Source organism: Dermacentor silvarum, chromosome 2 (genome assembly GCF_013339745.2).
Source record: "Dermacentor silvarum isolate Dsil-2018 chromosome 2, BIME_Dsil_1.4, whole genome shotgun sequence".
NCBI classification, from domain to species: Eukaryota; Metazoa; Arthropoda; class Arachnida; order Ixodida; family Ixodidae; genus Dermacentor; species Dermacentor silvarum.
In genome coordinates this window covers 206936320-206962954 of record NC_051155.1, presented here as the reverse complement: position 1 = coordinate 206962954, position 26635 = coordinate 206936320, and the positions used below count along the sequence as shown (strand labels likewise).

At 46.2% G+C, this 26635-nt stretch overlaps 1 protein-coding gene across 1 annotated transcript in view; it reads left to right on the top strand.

Moving 5' to 3' along the window:
• LOC119442491 (insulin-like growth factor-binding protein complex acid labile subunit) overlaps positions 1-26635 on the top strand; it is a 156572-nt gene that overhangs the window by 61552 nt on the left and 68385 nt on the right. Inside the window, exon 2 of the mRNA XM_037707392.2 lies at positions 15188-15265. The gene's annotated coding sequence lies outside the window, so the exon portion shown is untranslated. The remainder of the gene's footprint in view (positions 1-15187; positions 15266-26635) is intronic.

Sequence of the window (26635 nt, the reverse complement as noted above, 5' to 3'; positions counted from 1 at the left end):
CTCTACCGGGTCGATAATCCCAGGAAGCGGACCGAACCAACGAAAAATTACCGGAGAGGACTTCATACTGCGAATCCGAGAGGGGACGAATATCATCATCGTCTCCACACCCTCACTGGAAGTGGCGGACGTCATTCGTCGAATAACATGCATGGAGCTGCGAGGCAAACAACACCCCTTCAACGTGTACGTAGCGGATCCAGATGATAGCTACAAAGGGGTGGTGCACGGATTTCCAGCACACACCGAATCAGCAGATCTCCAGCAACACCTGCGAGTAAGGACCCAAGGAGTGACCATCGAAAGGGCCCGAATGCTTGGAAGTTCAAACACCGCTCTCCTCACCTTCTCGGGCGGCACGCGCCCCAAATGCGTGTACTACATGGGAGTAGAAATGCGGTGTACGGAGTACAGGCCTACAGTCCAAATGTGCCTGGAGTGCATGCAAGAGGGACACCGCTCGGACGTGTGTCCGAACCCCAAGAACATATGCCGGGGCTGCGGACTCGAAAATCCACCACCACAAGGACACGAATGTGAAGTAAAGTGCGCCGTGTGCAGGGCGGCGGGGCACGAGACCCGTCGGTGCCCGAACAAACTGATTGCCGCCAAGCGCGGGAAGACGACTCACCAGTCTCGATCGCGGGAGCGGTCGGAACAGAGGACCAAAAAGGCACCGGGGCGCTGGTTCGAGTCGACGGAGGAGGAGGACCTCTATCGACGCCGATCGAGATCCAGATCGTCACAAAGAGGCACAGCGAAGAGCAGTACCCCTTCGAGAGACCCCTCAGGCTCCAGGGCTTCGCAGCGGTCGAATTCGCCACTGCCTAAAAAACAGCAGGTGAGCTGGGCGAGGATTGTTTCTCCCACTGCTCCAAAACAAAACACTGGCGAAAATGATAAACGCATTCAGAAATTGGAAAAGGAAAACGCGCGCCTTAGAGAACAGCTCTTAGAAGAAGAACGCAAACGAAAGTCACTAGAGAAGCAGATGTCAGAGTTGGAGGCGCGACTAAATAACAAAATAGAACAGCTGGAAACGCCGCGTCAGACTAAAGAAATAGCCGAAACGAACGCGGCGACAGACATAACCTCGGGCTCCGCGCCGTCTCCGACAACTTCAATCGCAAATAACGAGCAGACAACAACAGTGCAAATCCAAACAATGATAACGGAAAACCTAAAAATATTCATGCACGACATGATGACGTTAGTCAATCAAAAACTAATGGAATTTCAGCAGCTATGCACGAATGATTTTGAAAAACATAAGGTATTTGTGGCAGAACAGCTTAAGGCAGCCACGAAGGCTGTTCCGACCAAAAAACGCGCAATTGCGATTGGGGCGGGTTCGGCAAAAGCTAAAATAAGCCACTGCATAACAGAATCTGATAGCTCGGACGCGGAAACGTCACGGGCATAAAACAAGATTGGGCAACATGGCTAATCAAACTAGGAAACCACAACGAATAACAAATTCAGAACAATTGGAGATCTGGCAATGGAACTGCCGCTCCTTCTCCAGGAAAGCGGCAGCGCTCCGACAGTTTATCAAAAACTTCGAAATCGCTCCGGACGTGATATGTCTGCAGGAGGTCGCAGCCAAGCCGGCCAAAATGCAGGGATACTACACCCTGAGCGATCCCCAAAATTCGAAGGTCGCCACGCTGGTGAGCAAGTCTATAAACGCTCAAATATTAACACTTCCACAAATTGAGGGAGATACTCATTCCATAGTTATCAGTGTGATGCCAAAGAAACGAAGTAAAGCACACACAATAATCACAAACTTGTACAGTCCTCCCAAAAGCAAAGGGGACGATCTACCACAAATTCTCTCGGCAACAAAAGATTTAACGGGCACCAGGGATAAGGCGGTGATAGTGGGGGACTTTAACGCGCCCCATATACTATGGGGATACGCGAAAACATCGCCCAAAGGGTTCCTACTCGAGCGTACCGCCACAGCCTTGTGCTTACGGGCAATCAATCAAATTGGCAAACCGACGCGCACGGGTAACAGCGTGAGCAGAGACACGGCGCCCGACCGTGCATATACAATTAATGTCAGAGACGTACAATGGGTTTCCCTCGACGAAAACCTGGGAAGCGATCATGACATAATCAGAATAGCGCTCTCCACACCCATCCTACGTAGAACAATAGGAACCACCAAGCTAACCGATTGGCCTCGTTATAGAAAACTCCAGAGGGCACAGGAGAATTCAGATACCGCCCCGACCAACATGCGGGAATGGACTAAATTCCTTCAACAAGTGCACGGGGACACCACCAAAGCCATAGAGCGCACAGCGGAGGCGCCGGTGATAGACTCTCACCTAGTCAGCTTATGGGAAGAGAGGCGGAAACTCGTGAAGAGGTGGAAAAGACAGCGCCTAAACAAACACCTAAGACAAGGCATCGCTCTATTGGCAGAGCAAGCCCAAGGCCACGCCAACGAGCTAGCTAAAAACGAGTGGGCGACCTTCTGCGGAAACCTATCTGGGACACTGGGAACGGCCAGTACGTGCAATTGTGTGAACGGCCAGTACGGCCAGCAGCAAATTACCGCGTCGACCACGGCGGGCTCCCCCACCTCAGCCGAAATGTTAGCAGTGGCGATCGCGCTCGCTCACGCGGAGCGTTCGGAAAGGGACTCAGTCGTGGTCACTGACTCCCGGGAGACATGTTGCATGTTTCTTAAGGGGCACGTGACTGCGGCTAGCCTCGCGATAATCCCCAAATCGTTCAACCACCGCCATCGCCTACTCTGGTGCCCGGGACATTCGGGGGTACAGGGGAACGAACAGGCTAACGCTTTAGCTCGAGCGTCTACTAACCGAGCGATGGCGTCCTCTTCGAACCCCAACCCCTCACACTATCCCTCACAAAATCCCATCAATTTAAATGCAAAAGACATCCTTGCTCATCAGCGCGGAGTCCGCAGAAAATACCCGCCGCCTCACCCACAACTTAGCGGGGAAGAGGCCGCCGATTGGCGCAAAATACAGACCGGGGTATTCCCCCATCTAAAACTGCTAAATTCCATGTATCCCACCCGCTATAGGGCCACATGCCCTTGGTGCGGTGGCATACCTACACTAATACATGTGACCTGGGAGTGTAGTAAGCACCCTCATAGGCCCACTAATAATATCTCAATGGAGCAGTGGGAGGCACAGCTCGCCCGTTCCGACTTGGCAGGACAAAAGTCCTTAATTAGCCAGGTCAGGCAGGCGGCAGAGGCCAGTGGGGCCCTGGACTGAGGGGCTCCGACCACCGCTATACTTCAAATATTTTCCAGCCAAATAAAGTTTCTATATATATATATGCTTATAGAAGCTTATTCTACATCAGCGTCAGGAATTCCTCGGGTATTACACGCGCATAACTTAGTCTGAAGTTAGTCCACGTAACGGATAGCTTCAGCAATCTAATTGTGTAAAAGGGTTAATAACTATTGCAGTGACATAACAGATGCACCTTACTAAATGCATTTTTGTCAACGGCAGCGTCTGAGAAAACATCCCTCAAAGCAAATTTCACTTGGTGCTAAAAGCATCCAGTACACAATCTCGCTCACATTTCCCTCGTTACACATCCGGACCGTGGAGGCATAACCGTCAATTCTCTGTACATCTTAGACGACTGGCACTTTACCGGTAAGAGACAACGAGAGTGCGAATATAAGGAAATGAAAAAAAAAAAGAAAAGGAGCAACTGTCCCGTTTGACCTCGTAACGAAAAAGTAAACGCACCGTTTCTTTTTTTTTTTTTCTGTTTGTGAGCCGCCTTGTAAATCACGTCATGAGAGTGAGATAGAGAAAGAGAGAGTGTGTAGCATCTGCACCAAACGGCTTCTCAAATGTCTCAGCCCATTTGGCGTACTACACAAGAACGACGGCTTGATGATAGCAAACAGAGGCAAAAGAGATGAAAAACAACGAAGGCACGGAGCGTAATCGGAGGTTGCAGCGAGAAATAAAACGAATAAAGCGCTATAGGCTACATCGCGGCGTTAGAAGCGAGCGCGAAGAAAGGCGAAGGGCGCCGGGAGTGGCAAAGTCTTAAACGACGCAGAATCGGTCCCGCCGAAGTGTGCACAGAGCCAGTGGATGGAACGGAGGCCTTCGAGTGTGCGGTCCTTGCCGGCAGCGTCGCGGGGGCCGCTTGCGTTGTGCGTCTAAATGGGCACTTACCTTTCGCTTTCCGTTACGGCGCCATTTCCTGGCCATTTATAGGCTTATCATATCTGCCAGCAGCGCCAATCACGACGCCAACCCCCCCCCCCCCCCCCCCCCCCCCCCCGTCACTTTCCCCCAACTTCGTCGCCCGCGTACTGCGCCCATTGCAAGAGCCCCTGTCGCGACTTCCCTGCCCCCTTTCGTACATCCGGGCGTGTCCGCAGTTCGACGAAACGGCGTGCCCCGAAAGTATAGATGTGCTTTTTTCATCTGCTTTCTTTTTATATTATTATTGTTATCATTATTCTGTCTCCCTCCTGCGACAGCAAGCGAGGTGGTGTCGCGTCGGTACTCGGCTTGCATGCGCAAGATTGGGCGTTGCGCTCCGTGAGGTGCCGGGCGACGGCATCGGCCCCAAGCGACATTTTATGCCGCCTCATTCCGGGCGCAACGGAAAAAAAGGCGAGGTCATGAATCGCGTATTAGCTCAGGCATTGTTAGCGCGCGTTAGCTAGCCTCACTATAAAACAAAGGCCATAATTCAAGTGCAATAAAAATGGAACAGAAGAAGAAGAAACAAAAATATTCATCAGGGCAAAGAATTTTTGGCCTCGAGATATACCATGTAATTTACGAACGTTTTCGAAACTTGAAAATTCGTAATGGTGGTGCAATGTCCCTGACCATTATGTGCGTGAGTGCTCTTCACATGAGCGTTTCCGCTCTTTATGATGCTTTGTTTGTTCTCTTTTGTTTTCGCAGCGTTTCGCACTTCTTTCTTTCGCGTCGTACGTGACTGCTTTTTATAATCTTTTTCTAAAACTAACTTCAAACGCAATACGACCAGCCAAGAAAAATGACTGTACGCCGTGAGCTTTAGATGGTTGTTCCCAAGCTTTATCGCAGAGTCATAGCTATTGCGTGGTCTCGGTTCCCGAGGCCGCACGAACATTCATGAGGCCGGACTTTTCGTTCCTGTAAACTTAAACCACAGCGGCAGCCTTGCCGGAGCACGTGTTCGCCATCAGGCAGTCTTGAGAGCCTAACGATACTTGAGCCCGCCATTTCCTGAACCGATTGGGGCAACCCTTGCGTTCGGGCAGCGCGCAAGGTTGTACGATGCTATTAAAACCGCCTCCGGTCGATACTGAATTGCGCTCTGCGTGCGCTTGTCTGCGATGTTATTCGGCGTATATTTCGAATAAGTACGCCCAGCGGAGCATGCAAGCCTATAATGGCGCTCGTTTATCAGCAAAAACAAAAACAAAACGAGAAAGAGAAGGAAAAAAAAAGGAAAACTTCACAAATGAACCGATAAAACTGGGCACTTTGTCTATCAACGCAGAAGTTTAGCGTGAAAGAGTAATTAACGAAAAAAAGAAGAACATCTGTTTTCTCTGTGTTTTGTTAGAGGCTAATTTGCTTTCAGTATCCCCGCTAACAAATCTCTGTGCCTTCTACGAGACTCATCCACGCTTAGAAATTATTTCTCGGGCATTCTCAGGCACGCAGTAGCCTAAAAGCTGCTTCGCAAACCAAGGTGGGCAACTACTTTTACAGATGGTGGTGGTGTGTGAGGGATAGTAGTGGTGATGTTTCTACAGGCGGGGTTAGCCTGGCAGACCTGGCCAGCAAATGCTTGATCTGAGCGTCTCTTTCTGCGCCAAATATGTCACCATATGTCTATCAGTGTTGTCAATCGCAGAAATCTGAGAAGCTGGGAAATTGGTATTCCCGTAAGGACCGCGGGTAGTGCTTTTACTGATTCGTCTTCGTATACTGGCTTCACCAGGGAATAGATGTATATAACGACTGATGCAAACGGCACTGTGTCTCGTGCATTAGGGGCACGTAAAAGATCCCCTGGTGGTCAAAATTAATACGGAGTCCCCCACTATACGGTGTGCCTCATGATCAAATCGTGGTTTTGGAACGTAATACCCCATATTCAATCATTCAAACGACATTGCAATGAAAGTGTTCCGCGATATATATATATGTATATATATATATATATATATATATATATATATATATATATATATATCCCACTTATGTATACTTTGAATTATGGCAAGTACACTTTCCGTGTAAGATGGTTTATGTGAACCTCACCATAATGAACGTAGTCAATCTAGCGAAGCGGTCGTAGGAAGGCATTATATTATGACTCACGCGATACTCCTAGGTATACTTTTATACGAAAAGTGCGCCAGTCCCAATGAAGGGGTACAAGCGAACTTTCCAATTGGTCCAACAGAGATAATGCTTCAAGACTGGTACCAACTATGCATAACTTTCCCTACATCTTTTACCCCTTTAGGACTAGAACTCTGACTTTTGTGGGTTAGGAAATCAGTCTCTTTTATACTCGGTGACGGCGCCAAACATTTCGCTCATAAGACACAAACCATTTGCAGTGCAAACAAGCCAAGAAGTGCGCCATGGACTACAACACTGGTTGCGGCCGCAGTAAAGTAGTGAAGCAGCTACAGTGTAACAGTGTTCCATAAAACAACTGAGCACATTTTCGTCAGCTAATGTAGTATAAATATTGGAGCTTACATAAAAGAGAGAGAGAGGAAGGGCAGGGAGGTTAAACGGACACTAAATGGAAACACTAGCTTACTTTAGAATTACAAAGTACTTTTTCAAAGCTATATTTTTGTTAATTTTGCGATCACCAGTTGGTTGTTAGACGAAAAAAAATTTAAGGTAAATCGTTTTTAGTTTCACGCCGATATCCAGCAGATGCTGTCAAAACTCATGACGTCACGGCAAGCTAGTGCGGGAATTTCAAAGCCGCATCGTCATCATTTGTGCTTTATTTTTTCCGCCATTTCTTGCTTGTCAAGCTTCCTCTTACAATATAATAGGCTTTTATATTTTTTAGAAGGGTAATTTACTAATAAAGTTGCTTTATTATTATTATTTTGCGAATCGCGAGAGAAGACAAAAGGCCAGCGCGTCGGAGCTCTTCGAGGCGGACACAATTTAGAATAAGGAAGTCACCTCGGGTCGCAGTAAGAAGCGAGGAGGCGAGTGAACTAAACAGTACATTGTAAAGACGCAGAGAAGTACGCAGCTGTGTCAAAGATGAGAGTCGAACAAACGCCCGCCTTCGGAGTCGCGTACAGCGGCACCCTGGCACTCCCGTGTGCGATGCCAATAAAAAGGACTGATTGAGGCTTGTCACTGATTGGCTCGGTGACAAGTCCGCTACATTTTACGCCGGCATATGCACACGTACGCGTACACCTTGTCGCACGTATATTGACGCTGGGGCTCGAAGCGGTTCCGCCAACGTCTTATACCTGGAGGCGCGCTCGGTAGAGAAAACACGGCGCTACGGAAATACGGAGGCGAGCGCGCGCATCGCGGACCTGAACAAAGAGAGCATCGCCGAGGAGGCGCGCACCCGAGAACGGATGACAAAGAGGCTGCGACACATTCGCCGTGTCAGAGCGCGATTCCTCAACGCCGAATGGAAGAAACGAAGCGCGGGAAACACACCGCCCCTTGTTGTTCGTCGGATCTCCCTCATTTCTTCTCTTTTCTTTTCTTTCTTTCTTTTTCATTTTTTGCTGGCTTGCTCACAGCAAGAAGAAGCTCGAGTCAGTGTCGCACCCTGGTAAAGCTCCCAACATGGAGTAGTCACTTTCGGCGTTCGTAGTTTTTACTGTTATTATTATTATTATTTTGCGAATCGGGCGAGAGAAGACAAAAGGCCAACGCGTCGGAGCTCTTCGAGGCGGAGACAATTTAGAATAAGGAAGTCACCTCGGGTCGCAGAAGAGAGAGGGGTCCGCGCCACGAGCACGCCTTCGCCTTAGTGACAACGCCACATACACACACACACACACTCACACACACACACAAGAAAAAAAATTGAAAGAAAGAAAGAAAGAAAGAAGAAAGAAAGAAAGAAAGAAAGAAAGAAAGAAAGAAAGAAAGAAAGAAAGAAAACGCTGCCGGCTCACACGCCGAGCCCGATGCAGGCGACGGAGCGTCCGGGACGGAAAAATACGAGCCCAGTACGCTAAGAGGACAGTGAATACTTTTTGTGCGTTCGACTGTCGGTCTGCTTTCTCAATTGCGTTCTGGCTGCTTTATTTATTTATTATTTATTTTCCTGTGGCTTCCATTTTCTATTTGTAGACACCCTGCTTGCTCTCGCGTTGTTTTGTTGCATCGCTGCCTTCTTTCCCTTTATTTTCCTTGCCCAGCGCGCCTGTTTACCGTGCCCACTGCACGCCGTTTACTCTATTTGCCGAGGACGTGACCTTTAGGGCGGCCGATCCGTTTGAAGGTTCGGTATCTGTAGACGTCTCTCCAGGGATGAGTTGTTGAGAGGGCCTAGGCGAAAAAGCAAGTTTTGGCGCTGTGGTCGTTGATCTCCTTCAGCTGTGAGCAACCAGCCCAAGCGGTGAAGACATAACATGGTGTGGGTTACCTCCAATTGGCTGGCAAGGAGTAGCAAAATTTAAAGGGGCCATTTTACATATTGTTAAACGTATACAAGGCGATTCGTGGATGTTTATTTCGCGCCTTGGGTGCGTCCATGACCAATATGCCACGACCCAATTATACGCATTTATACAAACATATTACGTATACAAACCGCAGGTCACCTTACAATCTTATGCCCTGGGACCCCCTTCTGTATCTTCATTTGTGTATTACATTTAATAAATCAAAAAAGCATGATTCCGAAAAAAATATATTGACATCATTATGATACATTATTCGCAAGCAGGCGAAAACCGGAGATGTCCTTGCGATGAACGCATACTAAAATGTATTAAAATATGGAACGGGTGCTCCAGCATTTGTGTCTTTGATTTAAGGCCGATCATGTATAATCGATATCAGATGCGAATATTTGGGCCCATTGTTCTGAGTGGGCCAATCAAGCGTATTTTAAACTTACCGGCCAGTCGTGGTGCTGTGATGACCAGTCGCGTTATATATCTGTTATATATCTGTTATATATCTATTTGATTTCGTTGTACACTTCTATCTCAAATATACTCACTACGATAATGTTGATTGCACACACGCAAAAAAAGATATATTACCAGGGAATACCTGCATGTTTCGTTAACCTTTTGCATTACCGCCCTCTCACGACTTTGCTATATCTTATCCGTCATATTGCCATTGTAATGCTTAAAAATAAATAAATAAAAAAGAATGGACATCGAAAGGAAGCCCACGTGCATAACGTGCCTTTCTCTTCGCAACCTTGAACACTAAAAGTCGAAATTTCTCTCGCGCCAAGCTCGGCTCCCATTTCGTGTATTGCGTTCGAACGAAGGAAGGGACATCGGTAAAATGTTTTAACGGCCACTCGGGTAGAATGCATTCCGGCTCCATTATTGCCGCCTAGTGAGCGCGCCCCGTGGACTCGCGCAGCGCAGTCAATGTTCGTCCGTGCGTTGCGTTGCGGCGAAGCCGACCACGTAGCCGTGGCTTTCTCCAAACCGATCTAGTTTCCCGTGCGAAGAGAGCACAGAAGAGGAGGCGCAGAGATGAATTGCATAAAAGACTGGATAGAAAAGCACGAACAACGAGAATAAAAACGCGAGGTCCCGCAACTGCAACGCTATTGAACTCTGTCGCAAAGATGTGGGCCGGAAGACACGTACTGTGGCCCAACGGCCTCACGAAGCGAGCGACTCGTAAAAAAAGGGGGGGCCGCGTGGCTCTGGGGGACGCCATAAAAGCTGCGTGTCCGCTTTTGCAACAAAAAGGCCGCTGAAATGCGCGTAAAAAAAGGAAAAAAAAGCGCGCTAACATTTACAAAAATGAGACATCACAGAGAATATGAAGTAAGGACAAAATGCAGAGAGGACGAATCAACCTAATATGAAAAAAAAAGTAGTAGACATGAAAGGCATCGATCTTGAAACGAGATGCTAACGCTGTGCTCGCCAAGCCACGGTAACCTCGCGGCGTTGTCAGAACGATCGAACTGTGAAGTATATTTCTTTAAAAATACAACTTGCTTCGTGCAAACGCCTTCCCTCCTCCACCCCTCTCTCTTCTTTCCTTCTTGTTAAGAAACTTCATGAAGTGGGGTGCTTTGAATGTACCTGCCTTCTGTAGTCTTGATAAGAGATCACATATGCGTACTTTTGTTGCACCGGGCGCACGAGTTCCGAAAGTTGAAAAAAAAATTAATGAGAACGAACCAACGTTGCAGAAGGCCCAAGCCCAGCAATGTTTATGAAGCCGTTAGATGCGACGCAGACAGCGAACAGAAACTTTATTCTATCGTAGCTTTGTCACCGCCTACCACCGCTTTGCTGAACTGGAGGGCAAAGTAAACGCGAGTCTTCGCGCTCTCATTCGAGTAAGTTGCACAACAGTTACTGAGATCATATCTCTACGAATCCGTTTGCAATATCTAGGGTAAGGAAAGCTACGGTCCCATTACTGATACTGCAAGACTCGTGAGTTGCTCCTGCTTTCGTTCGAATGGTTACGTGAAAATTGATTTGTTCGCTTCGGTTTGAAAGCACCGTATTCGAATCTGATTAGAATGGTTATGATTGTAGTCGACGACGCTGAAGTGTCTGACAATGCAGCCTGGCATAGGCACAGTCGGAAGCTCCGTATACGATGTCAGAGTGCGATAAGATTTTATCCAGCGCCTCTTCTGACTTGGTCATTGTTCAATCGGCGAAATAAAGAAATGTCTATAGCTGTATGCGTGTTTCAACTGCTATTGAAGGCCGCAGAGGAAGGTCATAAATATTTGCATGAGAATTGAGTTTGGCTTTAAAGTAGGTCGTAAAATCTGTTTAGAGACCACGATGAATTATTCATGCGCTTCTTTGCAATGTTTTTTTCCTCGTTACGTAATCCGCTCACGTATTCTTTCTTTGTTAGCTGAAGTTTAATGCAAACCGAGACGTTGGTAAGGCAGTGTTTATGATTTTGAAACTGCGGTAGCCTAACTGAAAGAGGCTGTAAAAACAAACTTTCTTGCGCAAGTGTTAGTGGACAGAAATATGAACGTACGGAAGCGAGCGGAGACGTTCAGTGTTATTCTTCGAAATGCCAGCCGCCGAATGGGCATGAATGGTTCATATGCAGGCAAGTGAAAATATTGACAGCACTTCTGTTGCGTGTTGCCCCGCAAATGATAAGCTGTGGAACGACTGAAAAATAATAATATCAAGTGAAATACCCAATAAACACCGTGCGTGTGTGTGTGTGTGTGTGTGTGTGTGTGTGTGTGTGTGTGTGTGTGTGTGTGTGTGTGTGTGTGTGTGTGTGTGTGTGTGAGTGTGTGTGTGTGAGTGTGTGTGTGTGTGTGTGTGTGTGTGTGTGTGTGTGTGTGTGTGTGTGTGTGTGTGTGTGTGTGTGTGTGTGTGTGTGTGTGTGTGTGTGTGTGTGTGTGTGTGTGTGTGTGTGTGTGTGTGTGTGTTTGTGTGTGTGTGTGTGTGTGTGTGAAGCTACATTCATAAATACATCACACAGGGGACGTATTCTCGCGCGATCACATTCGATGATACCATCTCCTGGCGTTACGTAGTGCTGCACTAGCCAATCAGGTCGTCCGGGTTTGCTAAACCGGCCAATAAGCGCACACTGAAAGTGATATCGCAGAAAGCGTCTGTCTGAGAATACCTTCCCAGTCCTGTAGACCTTTTGCTGTCACCGCTGACCCTGACACGGTTGTTGTTATCAAGTCTAAACAACAAGAGTTATTGCTTTACAACATGCAGCGTCCTTATATTAGCTCCGCACTAGAGAGCGACGTGAATGTGTTACCATTTGCGTGCTTCGCAACGTCGTCTCGAATAGCACCGCTTACTTTTCTTACTTTCCACGTACCCTTAGTACTCTGGTCATGTCCACTGTTAGCCCACTCATATGGTACAGATGGTGAGAAAAACGAAAACAAGAGACAGCGCGCTCGACTAAAAATGAATGAACGGGGGAAAAGCTGTGAAATTTAAATCGTATGCCGAAAGCCGGAAGTAGACGTGAGAACCAACCCGGAACGCGGCTGCCGCGGACAATACGAATCAGCCTCACTGCAACGTCGAGAGAAAATATATACGTACGGGGGCAGCGAAATTCGAGCAGGCGTCGCTACGAAACAAAAGTGGCGGCAGCGCGACGTGCAGCTACCTAAACAGCCGAAATGGAACACTCCCTGCTTGCCTTTCTCCTTTCTTTCCCTCGCGTTCCCCTTCCCTTCCCCTTTACACACACACACGCGCGCGCGCACACATTTGTTTCTTTTTTTATATATGACGCACATAGACACACACGAAACACACGCAGTCGGTCGTCTGGCACGTAACGCACGACGCAAAAGCGCGTTGCCGAAACGCAGCACAGTAGCGCGAAACAAGCGCAGATGGAGAACAACGCGGCGGTGTAGTGCGAGGAAGCCGCAGAACGAATCGCAAGGCATGCAGTAGGCAGCTCAGTTTAATGGAGCTTCGCGAATGTGACCTCTAGTCGGGGCACGTTTCGCCGCCACGGCGCGCGCGCCCATTTTCTGGTCTATATTCTTTCCTTTCTCTCTCTCTCTCTCTCTATCTCTCTCTTTATTTTGTCGCATTCGACAGGCTACGGGTGCAGGCGAGAAGGAAGAACAGAAAGGGTAACGTCCATTTCTAGGCTGCGGCATTTTTTCTTGCTTACTTCCCGCGTGTGCGTGCTTTCTTTCGCCAGGAAATAGACCCCCTTTGTAAAAAATGAAGTAATAGTAGAACGCTAGCAGTAATGGCTACCGACATAAGTTTTCAGCATTGTTAACAAGGAAATCGAGCAATGTGTAGTTCGAAAACAAACGTAGAAGAACAAACGTAGACTAAACAAATATGCGAATAGGTGCGCGAGGATCAGATCGCGAGGATCAGAGCGCGAGGAAGGCAGACAACAGAGCATGTGGACAAGAGAGAAAGAGACAGGGATAGTCGGAATAACTGGAAAAGAGATGGAGGTTCACCATGAAGATACAGCCACTTTGCTACCGTACGCACTGCGGTGAAAAATGGAAGGCAGAAATATGGGAATGGGGACTTGTGCCAAGCTTCGAGAGAGAGCATCATGAAATGTATGACTGCGTAAGAACGCCGACACACACCACAGTCCCGCTAAGGGATGTATACTGATTTCATGGCTGGAAAGGTTTCCATTATCAAGAGCGGTACAACTACTTTTGTATGGATTATGTTAAACGGCCTAGAGGCAGTCTATAAACGTACCGCAGACGGATCTTCAATTCTGCAGACTTCTAATTTTAACGAACCCAGAGATTATCTGCGTACAAAGACGTCGACCAAGTCTTTCTGTCAATCGCTTGGCACAAGCTTGCGCCTAAGCGTCCGCAGCGTGTAAAAATAGCGCGGAAACCGTAGCTATATTGCAACATATTATGTTGAAATATCCTTCCAGAGGTCAATGAGCAGCACGCTGTGAACTTTCCCGAGGTCTTGGACTTTACGGATATAACAGGAAAGCTTAAAAAATCTGGCGGTGTAGAATACTAAAAAGCGGTTGGAATATTGGTCTCGCAAAGCAAGGGAACCTATTAGAGTTGAGGGCAAGTATAAAGCAACAGTATAAAAAGGATTCTCATAATATTCACCCATCCAAAAGAAGAAAGTCTATTGCTTAAGGCCGTCAGTTTAAAGGATGCAAAAGCCGACACAGAAAAACATATGCAGACTTTGTTTAGAATGAATGAATGAATGAATCCATCAATCTTTATTTGTGAACGGCATGGCTGTATAGATAGCGTACGAGGGCTGTGATTGCATTATAAGCGCTGAGGTCCGGTCAGGTAAATTCGATAAGGTCAGTGCCTTTGAGGAATTCCCATACTCTTAGCAGACGACGTTTCTAGGACTGAATAAAGAGATCCTTGCGAAAGTGGCGCCATCTAATATTTACAAAATACACTTTTGTCTGCGTTTGAAAGGAAAATCAATGAAATACTTGAGCTTTTAAAGCCTGCCTCGCCACGTTCACCGTAGTAAACTGCGAAGGTGAGCTGCTATGAGAAATTGAGCAATAGTCGGACTAGAATTTACAAGTTCACTGTGCGTATTATGCGGCATTGTGGCTTCTGCTCACTCACCCAATACATTCGTGGTGTCTTGTTCTTATTAACCTTTTAACAGCTGCGGCGCTAAATGGAAGCGGAGACCTAAGCTGGCTCGCCAACTACCGAGTTCAATCGCTCCCACGCGGCTTTGTGTCGGTATACCGGTCTTTCCGTAATGCGGCTTTCATTTTCCAAGCCCTCGCAAGGGTGATTTTCTCTCAGTGTGTCCGTGTTCCAAATGATGATACGATAGTCGAACAGGCTTTGAAACAAACAACGAAAGAGAGGTATTGGAGGCCGCCGACGTACGATGTATCGCACTCTTTTGCATACCAAAGGCCGCTAATGGCGCTATGCTGTGCATTACAAAGAAGCCCGACCAGACCGAAAACAGTGGTATTGTATACTACTAGGCCAGGAAGTACTAAGCATGCGTTCTTCATATGGCCTGTCGGTGATTACTGCTTTGTTCTGCTCTGTTAAGCAGACTTCCCAGCTTGCTAAGGTACTGGCGGTCGTGGTCTACACGTAGCAAACGCCAGACACGCATTATTAGTATGCGAGGGTGTCTGTATCGTGTTCAATTGATTTAGACGCATTGCTGTTGCGCAGCGTGTGAAAAACTTCGAAAAACTGCAGAGCAGGCGTAAGCTAAAGACGACACTGTCGACTGACAGTAACGCGGGATTCCTTCACTTTTTTTTTTTAACGAGCATCCAAGAATGGTGCCATTATCAAGGCAAATGACAAGCCCTTACATATTGTTACCTGAAACATTTCTGCTTTCTATGACACTTGTAGCGACATTAGTTAGCGAGAAATAAAGTCAGCCGAGTATTGTGTTCGTTATTAGACGTGCCTCGGACTTTGGTTTAGAGTTTTAAAATGTCTTTCTTCTTCTTTTTTTTTTTTTTACTCTCATGTACAGGATTCGAGTTCCCTGGAAAAGTGAACTTCTGACTGAGTACTTGACGGTGCGGAACGAGCAATGCCCGCATTCTCATAGGTAAGGAGCCTTTCACGCTCAAACTAAAATGAACGACGTTCGCAGTACAAGACGTTTTCAATTATTTTGTGATGCTCCCCGTGGGATTCGTAAGCAGAAACAAGCCTCTTAAAATATTCGGATTTTTAAGAAAAAAGAAAACAGTGTCGGTCCCTTTTACGTTTAAGACCATGGTAGCATGTGATCAATATCAACGAATTCGCAGGTAGACCATTTCGAAAGGAACATTCATCATCAGAAACGTCTTCAAATCTTTTTCATCCTTTCCCTCCACCTCCAGCAGAGAGTAGCCAAGCAGTCTCAGCGATAGCTAATCCCCCTATCTTTCATTTAATTCTACTTCCATCTAACTATCCCTCTCCAAATCGTCAGAAAGCAGCTGATATGTGCAAGAGTTGTGCAGATGCTTTGTTGCAGCTTCTTTCCCCGAGTTTCATAGCTGGTTTATCTGGTTTTGCGCTGAAGATGGCAATTCGGCAGCAGGTTTTGTTGACAGTGTCTAGCCAAGGCCGTAATCTCGTAACAAGCGCTACCGCACATGGTCGTGCAGGGCTAGAGCGGAGCAAATAAACAGGTACTGTGTGCCTACACGGCGTAGCCAATTAAAGCAGCAGAAACAACGCATGGCCACAGAGGCTCTAGCGAATAACACGCACTGTGTTGTAGCTTACGTGTATTCTTCCGCTGAGGAGATGTACGTACACAGGCGATGCGCTGTGTGTACGTTCACGCACTCTGCAGACGGAACGAGCGCCGCGTCTCCGAAAAGGAGAGAATAGATTAACGCAGTCGGCGGGGCGATCTCTTCTCCGCCGGCGCATGTGGACAGTGCTCTGTCGTCGCGAGACGTTGTTTACTGTAAAAGCTGCCGCCGCGCGCAGTTTGCGCTGCAATTTAGGATCCCCGGGGCTGAGAGCTGCTCCGCAGTTAAACGCAGTCGAAACACGCCTAGACTCTTTCCGGCTCGCGGAATCCTAGCTCTGAGCGCAGCGTGGTGTCGGTATTGACCGACTCTTCGGGCCGCGCCACCGTCGTCTTGCCCTTAGTTCTTGCGTTCTCCGTTGTGTGGACTCTATACGCTTGCAGAAACTTTCATTTTCTTCGGCGAGCTTGCTACCGTATTTGTAATCCTGTAATGCAATTCTGCGAGTTACAAGCCTGTTATCGTCACTTCGAAGGACGACTTCCGATCAGCTCTAGAGATATCTAGTTCCTAGAAATTTTGACAAAGTTCTAAATGATTGACGGATATTCCTCCCTCATCTATCTCTCTTTCTCTTTGTGTGTGTGTACCTGTGTGCGCGCTTGTTTATGTAATTAAAGGACATTCTCTTTTCACGTGTGTGTTTGTTGACACGCGGAAACGGAAAGCGGTGTAAAGGCAGCACAGGTACGAAAACTTCCTCCAGGCACTGCTCGATTTAAGGGCAGTAAAATGTTAGAAGACGTATACATACAGCTTGTCAAAAGGCATATCGTTTTGCTGAAGAACAGAGTGCAAAATGTTTTTTTTTCTTTCATTAAAATACCCTCGGAGCTTGGATATTACTAGATATATCTAAGAGACTGATAAAAGTAAGAGCTCTCTTTTATTTGCAAAGTTAACGAGAGTACTTCGCAGAGCTACAGATTAGGTGTTGGTATAGCCCGCAACGTTTCTTTAGATGCGGCGGAGACGGAAAAGAAGGCCCGCTTTTAACTAGACAGAAGCATATCGCAAGTGAAACTTAACTACTGGTGTCAGTGTGCGCGCCGAGACATAGGCGTTAAGTACTCCTCAGGGAGCAGTTAGAACTTATGGCCACAACACGGATGTTTCGGTCGCAGAACATTTTGTGCGATCTTGAAATTTATGAGGACAATATCATTCATTAAATCACTTTTTTTTCTGTTTTTCTTTGAATGATATCTCCACAAGGTGAGCTTAAACGATTTAATTTCTATAAATGGTGACGCAACTGGCCGTTTTTTTTTTTAATCATTTGTCTTTTTTTTTGCTAGTGCGCACCAGATGTTATTTTTAAGCATGTGGGAACAACTTTTTTTGGGTTGTCATGTGCGCCTTGATGTCGTTTGCCTTAAAGCAACCAAGGAAAAACGCATTGACTGTAATATTCAACATTTTCGAATATGTTATAAGGAGCAATCCCTTATAACACCTGAAAGCACCCTGCCAATAACTAATGAAGATTACATAAAATTATCTTTTTCACATAGCGTAAGTTAAAGAAAAAGTAGCCTCGCTAGGAATACGGTAATGTGAAAGATTGCGGCAAGTAAACAGAGAGATGCTGGCGAAAGACATTTTGCGCATGCGCTGCTGGGAGATCGCGCCTTTCCCTTATTGGTGACTGTGGGGCTAATTATTGTTTACTCGAGCGTTCAGCAAGAGAAGTGGGGAGCAAGAAGCGGACGAAGCTACAAAAAATGACACAGCAAAAATAATAATAAAAAAAAACAAATTGCGACACTACACCAACAATGCGGGAAAGGCTTGTCGGAGAGCATCTCGCCTGGTTTTACTTTCTGCATGTCGCTGGTTCTTGGTGCTGTCTTGGTTTGCGACTGTACGCCGCTTTTGCTCCGGCTATCACAAGGGCTCGCGCGAGAGCAATGGCATCTCAGTAAGGAAAGCAGGCTGGTGCCAAAAGCAGCTAAAGGGGGGGGGGGGGGGGAAATGTCGCGCGTTGCTAACGGTCATGCGTCGGCAGCAGCTGAGCTCGAATGTCATTAACGCCATTAGCTCGCGACGACGCCTGCCTGTGCGCGCAGAGGAGGTCGTTTTCTGGATCGAAATTCTGAAAGCACCTCCCTCAACCCCGTCCCTGCACTTCCAATTGATTTCTCTCTCTCTCTCTCTTCTGCTTTGCAAACTTGGAAACACTTCGCATCATCACTTGCGACAACGTCGATTCCGGCGCGACGCCGTTCTGGCGCGTCACGACGAGGTCCGTGCGGTTGCGCCTTTCAAGAACGAGTTGAGCTTCGGGTCAGTGCACCTGCGTCTTCTCGTGCGTTATAATTGCAGAGGGAGAGAGTTTGGATCTCCCGCGTGGCAAGTCAGCGCCTGCGCTCGGACGAAAAAATGTTTCTCACGGCATTTAGAGATTCGAGCGTGTGCGAGACCTGCTTCCTTATACTACTGAACAAGCAATGCTTTAACTAACACCTTTCTTAATGATGTGCACCGCAATGGAGGAGCACGAAATAAGCACTACGCGACAGAAGCTCGAGCATGTGCTACTAGTTCACACTGCACCTGTGGAATTCAAGGTGAAAGTAAGCAGGAAAAAAAAAAAAAACTGCGGTGACTTTTACCATTGTGCAAACCAAAGATGCAGAAGAAGAGAGCGAGAAAGAAAATCAGTGTGATTAAGTGGTTGGCACCTGGTTTGCTACCCTAGACTGGTGGAAGGGGAGGAGTTAACGAAAGAAAATTAGTTTAGGTAAATGCATGACAACTGGTTTGCGCCTGGCGTCTGATCTTGCTATAGATTCAAAATTGAAAATGATTTCAAGAATTAAAAAATTAAGCATGTAACCAGGAATACACACAACACTATGATGCCGTGGGCCGCACTGTTCTAGTCGTGTGTTGTGTCTTCATCCATATGTCCATGTGCTTGCCTTTTGTCGGAAATCACTTTAAAACAAAGATAACCAGTGCACCCGCACACACAACAACGGTCACTGCACATTCAAAATCGGTCACAAAGTACAGTCGTTTTTAAAACGCGTAACAGTGCTTTGGTGGCTATTTGTGAGGACGACGGATGACGCTCTAATCCATTGTGCCAACATCTTCTACTTCGTGATCGGCCAGTCGTCCAACTGGCTTAGAGTAGTCCGCAGAGAATGGCTTTGAACCCAAAACTGATATACTTCTGTGTTGGGCTGCAGCGTGTATATATAGATAATAAATAAAAACAACGGCTAGCGGCAGTAGACGTGTTCGATGGTTTAGTTACAGTCACACAAGTCGGGTGAGACACTGTCCATCCTGCCGATAACAAAACATCCGCTGTTCCTAAATGTGGCGCCTGCTGCGACAGAGTACATTTGACTGGAAATTACATAAATCCAGTGGCAGTCGAAAGCGCAGTGAAGGCTCGAGGGAGCGCAGACGTGAGATGGCAGATTCCACTGAAGTCCTTCGTTATAAGGTAGTACCATGAGGAAGAAGTCGTTATTCCAGCTCTGGATTAGGCACTTACAAATACAGGAAAACACAAAATAAGTAACGATCCCGGAATTCATTGTAAATTGTTGGTGCTTGAAGTTTCAACAGCGTGGTGGTAAGCTTTTCTTATTTGGGAAATTAGTTGTTTGCGAGGAACGCGTTGCAGGGATGATCGTAGAGGGCCTTCTTCAGAATGCGTGGAACAGTCAAGGTGTACGAAAGATTTCCTGAAGAATCACAAAGCATTCAATTATTGAGATGTCGGCGGGAAAACCTGGTGTTAGCGAGGCCCTGTAAGTCGTACCTTTACTGGAAAATTCATCTCACGGTATTCGTGTTTGTAGGAAGGATACGCGGTCGGAGTGGCAACGATACAAATGCCTGATATTAATTCTAATCATTTCAGGAGCTACGTAAGTTGTCCTTGTAAATGGCGATTGTTGCTACTATAGAAGTACACTGGTGAAACCCAATACAAACGGGAAGTTCATGAGCTTTTACGCTTTGTGTTTCGCGGACATTATTTCAGCACGTGCTTTCCAATACCGGGAGGATCTAGAGGATAAATCTAATAAATAATGTTCTGTGCCACTCCAAGATAAAAGTCATGAGTGATCCCCCTCATTCTCCAGCTAGTCATTAGTAGGTGCACAATTGAAGTCATTGTTTGTTTGTTTTCTGGTGTAAGCAAGGTGAGGGCTCCGTGACAGGTCGCGATAGAATGGGATGCCCAAAAGATGGGGACTTTTGTTTATGCAGACATTTAGCCATTGATGGATACGGTTTGAGCATGAGTACGACAAACGCCCATTTCTGAGACATTTATTCATTGTCTGCAAAGCTACGCATACGTCAACGATGCCGTATTTTCTAGACATATACGGAATTGGAACAGTTATAACGGAACATAGAATAACGCTGGTATCACCGCTTTTCATTGCAGCTTTACGCCACTGTTCAAAGGTGCGAATGCATTCCCAAGATCCCATTATCAAGCTGTCATCCACATCGACGTTTCTCACCGCTATATTTACATGGCTACGATAAAACTGCTCTTCCTTGAGAGCCCTCTCTGATACCTGTAGTTTGATCAGAAAAAAATTTCCCACTTGAATGTCGAATGTTGCGAATAAATGAAAGAAGGCTTGCCCGCGCGAAAACTTTGAATAGAGTGCGAGTTTCATCGAATTCATCCGTGCAAGCAGCTCGATCAATCACAAGTGTGGAACTAATCTAAATTTCTTCTGCCAGTAACGTTTCCCTCCTCTGACAAAACCGAAATAAGTGCACAACGTCGAAGAACGAGCAGATATGAATGGGTGGTGCCCGCGCTATAGTTCGCTTGATCGATGACGCCGTCGTCAGTCTCGCAAGCGTCACACTTTGCTTTTCCTTCGAACAAACCAATGGCGTACTTTTTCCCAAGCAATAATGTCTTTCTAAGCAGTCGCAGGAAACTCACAGGTTGATTAAAGTTCTCAAATAGCCGAGGAAGAACCAGGAATGATTCTAAAAGAAAGTACCGGTGGCGTCGAGCTAAGAGTTGTCCAAACGAGGAATACGCTCACGAGGAATCGGCCCCGATGAGCTTGAAGACAATATCTCGAGGCAAATGGAGCTTCTAATGCGGCGAGAGTTGAACGATAAGAGTGGCGCTGGCTGACAGACGCGAAGAAATTAAATTGTCGTTTTCTCCACTGGAATCGGACACTTTCCACCGGCTACTCAGAAGAGAGGCTGCCACCGAGTTACGGGCGCGTACTTCTCTATACAACACCAAGTAAAAGAAGGCGAACGAACTAAAGCAGATCGCAAAAATGCAGTACACCGAAGAAATTTCAAGGAAAGCAAAGGGAGCGTCATTTTCACGGCGTGACGAAAGACTATAGCGAAGCTTTACGAAAGCCCACTATTGGGTTGGAGCAGGGACGCGAAAGCGCCGAATCGCAAATGGCAGTTTGATACAGGTCAATCAAAAGCGATTGGAGTGACGGAAAATATTATAAAAAAATAAGTTAGTCTGATTCTGCGAATCGAACAGGCGGATACATTGCGATGGACAGAGACGCGTGACGAACTGCGGAGTTTCTTTCGCAAGTTGTGCACGACAAGTAGGTCTTCTACCCCGGTATCTAAATCAATGAGGCCTGTGTCGAGGTGTTGGGGAAAAAAATCTCAACATTAACTCCTTTAACTTTCGGTAAACATGCCGGCATAATAAGAAGAAAGCATAACAATGCTGTATTTTCGTTCAATTCAAATTTAAATCAGCAATGAATTCGGACAAGCCGGAAGCTTGGTAGAACTGGAACAGCCTTCCGGATAGCATTGCGTCGCTCACAAATCATGACGCTTTCTGCTGTAATTTAACGAAACATTTTCCTTCACACTGATCGCAGTTTTATCAAACCGATTACGTTTTCAATGCATTGCCACGCGTTATGCCTCTGTTATTTTGTATTTTTTATTCACTTTTTTTCTTTTTCGCTTTTTCAATATTATGCAATGTATAAAGTCCTTTGTAACTATGTAATGTATAATGCAACTTTTTGTTCACTTCTTACTGTTTTTATGCAATACTTATCTTTTCACTTCTTTTTATTTCTTTTTTTGGAAGATATGTCTGGTTTTTGTTATATGCAAATTACTTCGTCTTGTGACTATGTTTGATTCCTTGTAGCATCCATATATTTTAACCGATTGTATTTATTGTAACATATGCCCCCCTCACCCTATGCCTCTTCGTAGGCCTGTGAGGTATTTCTAAATAAAATAAAATAAATAGATGTGGCACAGTTAAAGGTGAAATACACAGTTCATCGGGATTCCTTTATAACCTACACAGCTCTCATGGCTGAAGTCGCAAGTTGATTGTGATAAGTACAGCAGAAATGACTAAGGCAAATGTGAAACCTATGGACAAATACCAATACATTGTTTTAAATTTGCACTCTCTCCGGACGCCTCATTAAATAACGACAGTATCACATCGTGCGCGTCCACTGTTAGACTGCCCAACCTTTTTCGCAATTGCGGCAATCCTGAGGTGCAGTTTCTATCGCCGAAGGCCCCACAACGGAGCCAAACAAATCCTTCACGAGAATTGTAGTCTTAAAAAAATCGGCGCATATCCACGAATGTGAATGATGATGAGTGGGCGAAGCACCGGGGGATCATTCGGGTACCCGTGAATCCCCCGTATATGCCCACACACACACAAACGCACACACACACACGCACGCACACACGCACGCACACACGCATGCACGCACACACGCACACGCACACACGCACGCACACACACACACACGCACACACACACACACACACACACACACACACAAACACACACACACACACACACACACACACACAAACACACATACACACATACTGTACATATACAGGGTGTTTCAGCGGACACTGTCAAAATTTATTTAAGGTTGCCCGTGGCAGATAGCCCAATTCTAGTTAATGAGCTGGTCTGCTCGAAGAGGCGGACATTACTTGCACAAACAATTGAAATGCATAATCGACTAATTACCAAAAATTCACAAATGAAGTTTTTAACTAATTACCCGATGGCCCATATTGCAATATACAAATTGTAGCCTTGGAGTTCGCAGGGCGGATCCACTTAGAATTAATTCTCAGGATGACACCAGTTTCGAGATACTAATTCCTGAACTTTGCGGAGAAATGCATTGGCGTTCCAGTTAATTTTGTGTTTCAATGCATAAAGCGACGTTTTCTTAAGATACGAACTGGAACGCCAATGCATTTCTCCGCAACATTCGATAATTAATATCTCGAAACTGGTGTCATCCCCAGAATTCGTTCGAAGTGGATCCGCCTTACGAACTCCACGGCTACAATTTATAAATTGCAATATGGGCCATCATGTAATTAGTTAAAAACTTGATTAGTAAATTTCTGTTAATTATTCGATTATACATTTCAATTTCTTGTGCAAGTACTGTCTGCCTCTTCGAGTAGACCAGCTCATAAACTATAATTGTGCTATCTGCCACAGGCAACCTTTAAGAATTTTTGAATGTCTTCGCTGAAACACCCTGTATGTACAGTACACATGTACATGGTCTGGTATACACAGTATACATGCAAACCAGAGCTACGGACAACGGACGACGACGAGGGACAAGGCTCGGCCCTAAAACGTAGCCTGAGGTCTCTACGCTGGCAAACAAGCTGGATAGCGATTGTAGAGTTGACATACTTGTAGATGTTGAATTTGCAGTCTGAGGCTATGGACAGTGGGCGTATAACATTTTGAGACCGTGGTATCGGAGAGAAAAATTGAATTCCCGAGCAGTTTATATTTGTCGCCAGTAAACCTGCACAATGCTACCTTGTTCGTATACGGCGGAGGGGGTGACCCCATAAAAACTGGAGTATCTCTAAATAAAGTATTTTTATTTTTATTTAGGTATAAAAGCGCCTACTTTCATTTAAACCAACCTCCACTGGAGTCAGTACACTTGTCCAACCAAGTTTAATGCTGTAGAGTAGCCCCTACGGAGTTGTCTTGGCCTTGAGCACAGTGCAAACCTTCTTCCTTTATTCAACCTTTTTTTAATAATAAAAAAAGGTCACAGGGACCTCGGTGCAGTCAAAGGTACGAGTGGAATGCCGGCCCATACCTGAGAGGTTAACCACGTCAGTGAGAAAACAGTGTAAGTGGGTGTGGTGTCATGGTGGAGATACCAAATCACCCGCATTCCGCAATTTTCGCGTTTCTCTCACATATGTATTTTTTTCTCTATCTACTGATTACTTCGAAGTACAATTGCAGGTTGACAGTCTGTCCAGGAGGAACAAATTTCCGCTGCAAAATTTCGTAAACGACCAAGAGGGAGAAGAAGCAATGACCATCCTCTTCACTGCAGTCGCAAAGCTGCCGAACCAATTAGCGGCGCAGGCGCAGGAAGTCTGTACACGCTGCCGCTTATTTTGCGTGTCGATGGCGGCGCGAGCAGCCTCGGATGACATCAATCGCGATATATTTCAGTGTGGCGAAGGGTCTAAATGCGTTTGCCGGTGTTATCATCGGTTGCCGTGAGGCTCTCCTTAATCGTCATTCACGGTCGGTCTCGCGACCTCTGTCGATCGCCGGCGTGAATGCGCCCCAACACAATTACGAAGACTTCGATGAAACAAGTTCTTAATAGTTCCTTCAACGTGCACCCAATGCGCATGTACACGGGTGTTCTTGCATTTTATCCCCATGGAAATGCGGCCCCCGCGGCCGGGATTTGAGGCTGTGCCCTCGGGCTTAGCAGCGCAATGTCATAGCCACTAGGTCAGCACGGCGGGTGACCACATCGCGTCAAACGCATTGCTAAAGTCGAACGCAAAAAAACAATGTTGCACTTCTAATTTCACAAAAAAGAAAAAAAAAGGCCGTACAATCAAATGCAGCTAGGAAAATTACGATTGTGAAGAAAGAATTTTCCGTAGCTAAATACTTGGACATTTTAATCCCCTCTTATTGGTGGCATATGAACAGCATTTCTGACCAGCCGGACTTTTCTCTCGCTGCAGTAACAACTATTCGCAATGGAAGGACAAAAGTCGCTGTTAGCACGTTTGATAATATACACTTGTCTGCACCATTTTTGTTTCCTTTTTGTTCTCTTACTGTCGGTGAAACTCACAAAAACAAAAGCATCATATTGGGGTCAGAAATGGAGCCAAAACTGAAACTTTGCCCAAAGATCGATTGTTTCTTCTTCTCGGAAAAAGTGTCGTAATGTTACTAAAAGTGAAAATACGCTGTTGAGGAATTGCCTCTATAGATGGAACTAAATGTATATTCAGGGGGTTCGACACAAGTTCATGTATAGTCAGACATTGAATACACATACCACGTTTTACATTCTCTGGCAAGGCTTGATTGGATGATGATGTTCATAAATCAAGCACGGCTTCCTTGTTCGCAGTGAAGGTTAACCCCGTAACGATTGGGAGTAGAATCTACGCATGTTTGTTTCCACATGGTTCATGATATCAGGAGTAGTATGTGTGGCCTTTGTCCGTGGCATGCTGAATACGCCGGTCCTCGCCAAGTTAACGAAGCTATGTATACCTAAGCGAGAGAGACTCCGTCTTTGTGATGGCTTTCCTTCTGTTGCGGAATAACACACGTGTCTGCCATGAAACAGACGGTTATGGTGCCAGCAGCAAAATATGTCGCACTTTATATTACAGATAGTCTGTGTATACACTGTTGCAAACTGTTAATCTTATAGACATATAGAGACTGTTAATTCGAATCACCAGCAACAAGTCCCAGTGGCAGATTATTACACTTTAGCTACAAACAGCAGGTGGTCCAACAAGACAACCAAATGTGCAAACAAAGTTTGACAAACGAACCGCCGTGGTTGCTTAGTGGTTATGGTGTTGGGCTGCTATGCACGAGGTCGCGGGATCAAATCCCGGCCACTGCGGCCGCATTTCGATGGGGGCGAAATTCAGAAAACACCCGCGTACTTAGATTTCGGTGCACAGAACACCATGCGATCCAAATTAATTCGGAGGAACCCCTCCTACGGCGTGCCTCATAATCTGATGGTGGTTCTGGCACGTAAAACCCCATAATTTAATGTTTGACAAACTAACGCTCGAATGCTGAAGGAGTAAGCTCTGGCCAAGAGACCGAACGCACTGCACGCAGATTGTCGAAACGACCAGGCACGCGTACACACACACAAAAAAGTAAGATTTACTGTTTTCTCGTAAAGATCCCATGAAATAAGTCACTATGGCGAAACGCACATACGCGCCTTCCCTTTCGCAAGCCAGGCAGCATTTGACTAGAGCACTGCGAAAGAGGGGTATACTTTATTTTCCTCCCATTACTCGCGTGATGATCCATTCTTTGCTTCGGCACAGCCGTTAAACGCGCACGCATACAGCGCAGTTCATAAATTTATGCTCGCTACTTGCGGCCGCTTTACGACGTACCCTGCCGTCAGAATTGCGCGAGAAGACGCGAAAAAAGACATAAATAAGCGAAACAAAACGGGCTCAATGGCGTTGTTTTGCCGGTTGAGAGAGTTTGATGTAGCGAAAAATAACGGAAAGAACCCTTGTTTGTATAACGGCCAGCTGTGACCCATTAGAAGAGCTAGGGGCCCGGAAAAAAAAAAAGAAGAACGTCGTCGCAG